Source organism: Canis lupus, chromosome 23 (assembly GCF_011100685.1).
Source record: "Canis lupus familiaris isolate Mischka breed German Shepherd chromosome 23, alternate assembly UU_Cfam_GSD_1.0, whole genome shotgun sequence".
NCBI lineage: Eukaryota > Metazoa > Chordata > Mammalia > Carnivora > Canidae > Canis > Canis lupus.
Window position 1 is genome coordinate 52906044 of NC_049244.1, and position 6574 is coordinate 52912617.

Below are 6574 nucleotides of genomic sequence, written 5' to 3' on the forward strand. Positions count from 1 at the left end.
CCAATTTTATTTTTATTTATTTTATTTTTTTTAAGATTTTATTTATGTATTCATGAGAGACCCAGAGAGAGAGGCAGAGACACAGGCAGAGGGAGAAGCAGGCTCCATGCGGGGAGCCCGACGTGGGACTCGATCCCGGGACCCCGGGGTCACGCCCTGGGCTGAAGGCAGGTGCTAAACGGCTGAGCCACCCAGGCTGCCCTGTTTCTAGTTTTAAGCAATAGTGTCTAACTTTGGGGACGAGCAGTCATAGAGCATTTGAGAGGCAGTAAAGAGCCACAAACAGTGAACCTTTCCCCACAGTGAAACACGCACACAGCACAGAAGCTCACACCTAGATTTAGAAGCTTCCTAATCCTTGGTACCCACCCACCTTTCTCCTGGAATCCATGAAACATCGGTCAAGAAACTTTACATCAAAAATTTTCTTCTCTCAGGACACCTGGGGGGCTCCGCGGTGGGGCGTCCTCCTCCCACCCAGGCCGTGACCCCGGGGTCCCAGGATCGAGTCCCGTGTCGGGCTCTCTGCATGGAGCCTGCTTCTCCCTCTGCCTGGGTCTCCGCCTCTCTCTCTCTGTGTCTCATGAATAAATACATAAAACCTTAAGAAAAAAAAAAAAAGGACTTTCTCCTCTCGATCTTTCCCAAGCTCTGAATCACAACTACTTTCAAGCACAGAGAAAAACGGAACAAACAGAACAGTGAACACCCATATGCCTTCCTCTTAGATTGAGCACTTCTTACCATTTTGTGATATTAGGTGTATTTATCTACACTTTCGCTGAAGCGTCTGACATAAGACGTCAGCCCAAAACACTTCAGCCTCTGCTCCTTAAGAATAAAGGGCGCCCGGGTGGCTCGGGGTTGGTGTCTCCCTCTGGGTTGGGCTCAGGTCCCGCAGGATCCAGCCCCACGTTGGGCTCTGAGCTCAGCAGGGACTCTGCCTGAGGTTCTCTCCCTCCCTCTGCCCCCCCACCCCTGCTCCCTTTCTCTAAAAGAAATAAAATAAATCACTTTTTTTTTTTTAAAAGACTTTCTTCTCCATAACAGCAAACACTTTACATCCAAATTGCTATTTTTATAGTGTCTATCACCACAAACCTGTTTGATGTGAGAAACGGTCCCGAAGAAGGTCAAGTCCTAGGAAGGTGGAAAGACCTGCTGGTGACCTTCACAAAGGTCGTAGAAACGGGGTCCGGGAAACGGAAGTGAGCACCCCCCTGCGCTTCGTCGCTGGCAGATCCGCGGTGAGGACGCTCAGGAGCCGCCCCCCAGCACACAGGTGCAGATACGCACCCGGCCCGCGTCCTTACGGCAAAGGGGGGCTCGCCTGGCAGCCACCGGGGCCCGGGGCGCCTCGCACACACGGGGCACCCTCGCCCTCCGACCTGGGAGCAGGCCGGGTGCACCTCTTTTCCATTCTCCATCAGACAAAGCCAAGGGCCCCCTTCCTCCGTCCAGCTGCTCACGTCCCGAGCCGCGGAGCCCCCAGAACCTCAGCCAGGCCTTGGGCTTCAGCTCTGCCTCGGGACCTGCCCCCTCCACCCCGAGTCGGCTGACAGGCTGGGGGGCCCAGAACCCAAACCCAAGAACTCCGACCAGGCCAGCCTTGACCTTCTTTACTCAACCTGGACTTGTCTGGTCCACCTGATGGCTTCTACGGTGATTTCCAAATGCCAGGAAACGGTAGATTCCGAGATTAAAAAACAAACAAACGCACAGCCGTCCTGGCCCAAGCAGCTCGCGACCCGAGGCCCCACGCAGACCCTGCTCAGATGCCCCGGGCCTTGCAGCACAGCTTGTCTGCACCTGCTCTTTTCCCCTTGTCCTTCCGTTATTTGCCTCCCGCACTACGCTGAGCTCCTGGAGGACAGCAGCCCTGTCCTTTCCGACTTTGTACCCCCCAAGTGGGTCGGATGGTGGTGGGCCCCGAACGAGATGGCCAGTCCCACCCCCCCGGATCCATGTGCATCATCTTCGTTGGCCAACGGGTCCTCCCAAAGGTAAGTGAATGCAGGATCTCCAGGTGAGGTCAGGCTGCGTTCGGCAGGGGGACCCCAAACCCAGGGTCGGTTATCCTCCCGGGAGACACACTCGGGAAGGGGGGCGGCCACACAAAGCTGAAGGCGCAGACCCAGCGATGCGCCCACAAGCCAAGGATGCCCCGGGGCCACCAGAGGCTGGGGGACGGGGCCTCCAGAGGGAACGTGGCCCTGCCAGCACCCTGCTCCCAGCCCGCGGCTTCCAGAGCTGCAAGGGACAACGTCGCTGTGGCTTTACGCCACCCAGTTTGTGGCGACGTGGGAACCAACGTGCCCGAGGAGCACCGTCCCCGATGGACAGGTCGGGAAAAGCATATCTAAAAATAAATAAATAAATAAATAAACAAACAAATAAATAAATAAATCAAGGAAACGCATATCTGCCAAAGAACGGAAAAGAGCGGAGGGCGTGGCCTCTGCCCCCGTCTTACCCCACGGGCGGGGAAGCATCTTGGAGGCCCCTGGACTCCGGTAACAAATTCGTAAGGATCTCTATTCTGGGGTCAGCGGGACAGTTTGTCCCTTTAATGAGGTGTTTGAATCTCACTCCATATTCATTGTTCTGCCCTCCTCGATTTTCCTGTAAGTGACCGGATTGACTTTTGATGTATCGCCAGCACACCATGAATTACGAGCCTCTTTCTTTAAGGTTGGAGACGGGAGGGACTCTAACTTCCCCTGTTCGGTTATTTCAGGCGAAGGGTGGGAGCAGGTTTTCTGTGCCAGCAGCATCCTGATTATGATTCAGGATGTGCAGCCAAAGGCAAACAGTTCCTCTTCAAATTCAATCAAATAGGAAGGAGCAAAGGCCCAAACAAGAAAAGCCGGGTCCTCTTTGTGTGCGCAGCCAAGGGGTCCTGGGAAGCTGCTGAAGGATGACGCCCTGTCCCAGGCTTAGCTCGGCCCAGCTCAGATGGTCCAGGAGACATTGGTTACGGGATTCCAGGCCTGGCCTTACGGGGCCACATTCTGGATGCTCCCAAATCCACTACGGGGGGTGAGGGTGGGGGGCAAGTGACGTGCAGGCCCTAAGGACAGAGGTCAACCAGGATTAAAACACCTATTTTTAATCTCATCCTGGGAAAAAAAAAATCCTACGTACCACTTTACGCTGTGGCCGGCGGCTACGGGGATCCTCACGACGGCCTCCGCGGACGTGCTGTTCTGGGCAGCTCCCCACGGGGACTTTTCACTCGATAAGTCACGACCCTCTAATGGATTGAGGGATCAATTTGGCGAGAAGTGTCAGCACTTTTGCTTCAATGAAATAAAAGAGGAGACGGCAGATATCAGAGCGTATCTTGCACAGTAAGTATTGCATCGTGAAATGTTGCTTCGGTTCCCAACACGCATGTGTCACCGGCCTATGAAACAAAAGGTCCCCTCGCCGAGTGTCATGATCCAAAAAAAAGAGTCTGAAAGCCACGGTCATAGAGAATCTATTGCACCAAACCAGAGAGCTCTCCTCCGTCTTGTCCACGGCCCGGTCTTCAGGTAGATGTTTGCAGTCACGATGGGGAGTTCAGTTATGGGAATAACCCCGCTCCGCGCCGCGTGAGGCGTAAGGTCTGACCTCCTGCAACGTGCCACAGGGGCCCCGTCCTTCCTCGCGGACGCCAGGCCCTGCGCATCTTACCTGCCAGCAGCCCGGTCGGCTCTGGTGGGTCTGCAAGTCTGTTTCAGCACAAAAGATCCGCTTAATGGGAAGCAAGTGTGCTGAGGAAAACCTAGGCTCACATTTTCTTGTGCATTCTTTACACAAAATAAAAACGACTCAATACCCCAAAATAACCGAGGTCGTGTTTGAGGGAACTGCCCCTTTACATCTGGGACTGGTCTTTCTCCAAAGGCGGCCGTAGAGGGTGTGACATAAAAAAAAAAAAAATGCAGTTGATTTTATTTTTTTTATTTTTTTAAAAATATTTTACTTATTTATTCATGAGAGATACAGAGAGAGAGGGTGAGACACAGGCAGAGGGAGAAGCAGGCTCCATGCAGGGACCCCAATGCGGGACTCGATCCTGGGACTCTAGGATCATACCCTGGGCCAAAGGCAGGTACCAAACCGCTGAGCCACCCGGGTGTCCCAAGTGCAGTTGATTTTTAAAGGGTTTTTAAAACCCTCAATAATGCATCTATGGCACAGCAACAGGAAAAACACGAAGGCTTCAGGTTTCTCTAAATGGTCAAAATCGTAAACAGATAATCCAGAGAAGAAGTTAAGTTGCTAATAAATACATAAAACTAAGTTCAGGGGCGCCTAGTGGGTTAAGTGTCTGCCTTCGGCTTAGGTCATGATCTCGGAGTCCTGGGATCGAGTCCTGAATGGGGCTCCACGCTCAGTGGGGAGTCTCCCTCACCCTCTGCTCCTCCCCCTGCATGTGCTCGCTCCCTTAAATAAGTAAGTAAATAAATAAATAAATAAAATAAAAATAAAAAAATAAAAATAAATAATAAATAAATATATAAAAATAAGTAAAATAAAAATAAATAAAATAAATAAATAAAATAAATAAATATAAATAAATTAAAATAAATCAAAAAAAAATATAAATAAATAAATAAAATGAGTAAAAATAAATAAATAGGTAAAAATGAGTAAAAATAAATAAAAATGAATAAAAATAAAAATAAATAAATATAAATTAATAAATAAATAAATATAAATAAATAAAAGAAAAATAAATAAATACTAAAAAAAAAACCTAAGTTCACCAATGATCAAAGACATACGTAAAAGTAAAACTGAAACTCACGTCCTCTAAATCAAATTTGTAAAATATCGAAAACAATACTTACGGTCAGTGTAAGGTGACAAATCAGGCATTCCTCTCTGCTGATGGGAAGAGAGATGATCAACCTTCCGACAAAAAGTTTGGTATACGGGGCAGCCCGGTGCCTCAGTGGTTTAGCGCCGCCTGCAGCCCAGGGCCTGATCCTGGAGACCCGGGATCGAGTCCCACATCGGGCTCCCTGCATGGAGCCTGTGTCTCTGTGTGTCTCTGATGAATAAATAAATAAAATAAAATCTTTTAAAAAAAAAACATTAAAATAAAAAATAAAAATAAATAAAAAATAAAAAAATAAAAATAAAACATAATATGCATGCCTTGACTTAAAGATACCATATTGCTAAAAAATGCAATTATTGGAGCTTTCAAGCACGTTTTCATGATCCCGATCACGGAGAACCAGCACCAACTATAACAGTAACGAGAAGGTTTAAGACCTGGTGACAATGACCCAGCTGTGGCACAGAGACATGACGTGAGCAGATCCTGTTGGAAAAAGGACCAGCCCCACGTGGGTTGCCATGGACCTTCAACTGGTGAAAAAATGCAACCTCTGGAAAGTGTAATAAAGGGAGCCGCAGGGAAACAAGGTAAGGCGTGCAGTAGGTACTGGATCACCTGTTTCCTTCCTTTTATTAGGGGCAGACGCCCCCCGCTCCCCCCTCCGCCCAGCCCGCCGCCGCCGCCCGCGTCCCCCCGCGGCTCCAGGCCACCCTGAGCATCAGCGCCGCGGGCACCAGGAGGTCACGCGAGGAGGACCCCGATCTACGCCAACATCTCGTGTCCAACTGCCACCCCTCCCCCCCCGGAGGCCCCACATTATCCATTTTCAGAAACAGAAAACTTGCCCATTTCGTAGTAACGTGCAAGCAATCCAGCTGCCGGACAGCTGAAGGAGACTTTGGTTCTTAGCCGAATCCGGGCCCTGCCTCCCTAATCTGGTTTACTCTGTTAATCTATTTACTGGACCTTTCTTCAAAGATAATGAAGTGGTGAGTGCCCGCCTCCCTTCCAGGTCTATTTTTCCAAATCCGGAATTAACAGGAGCCCAATAAATAAAAGGGTTTGTTAGTAGAATTGGATTTTTGGGTCTTGAGGGGTTTTTGTGGATTTAAAAAAAAAAGAAAAAGAAAGAAAAATCCCAAGGTTCTCTTTTCCTGAGTCTATTGAACCCTGGAGAAAGAGAAGTTAAAAAAGCATCCCCGGGAAGGCTGCTTTCACAAAGGCGGCGGGGCCACGGGACCTCCCCGAGGCCGGCTGGGTCCTTCCCCACCCGCTGAGGTGGCCATGACCCCTGGGTCGGCCGCGTCCAGACAGCAGGGCTCCCGCTGCACCCTGGCCGCGTCCCTGGTTGCAGCGGACCCCGGGTGTCCTGCAGAGCTCACGCGGCCCCGACCGCAGAAGGTTCTCCAGCCCCTCCAGACCTCTCACCTGCACCCCCAGCACGGCCACGGGCTTCAGGGAGGGTGAGGGCCCGAGAGTCCCCCGGATGCTGCTTGCGAAGGATACCAGTTCCCCTGGGTGAAAGAGGGGGTGGGGGCGGCCAGAGAGGTGACCCCAAAAGGAGAAAATGAGTCCAAAGGAGGGAAAACTGCCCGTGTCCAGGCACCAGGACCAAGGAGGACCCCCGAAGCCGCACCCTGGCCTGCCATGGCCCCACCCCACGCGACCCGATGTCCTCGGTGCACACGGGGGGCTGGGGACCGGCCACCTGCATCCCCCGTCCGCCTCGTGCGCAGC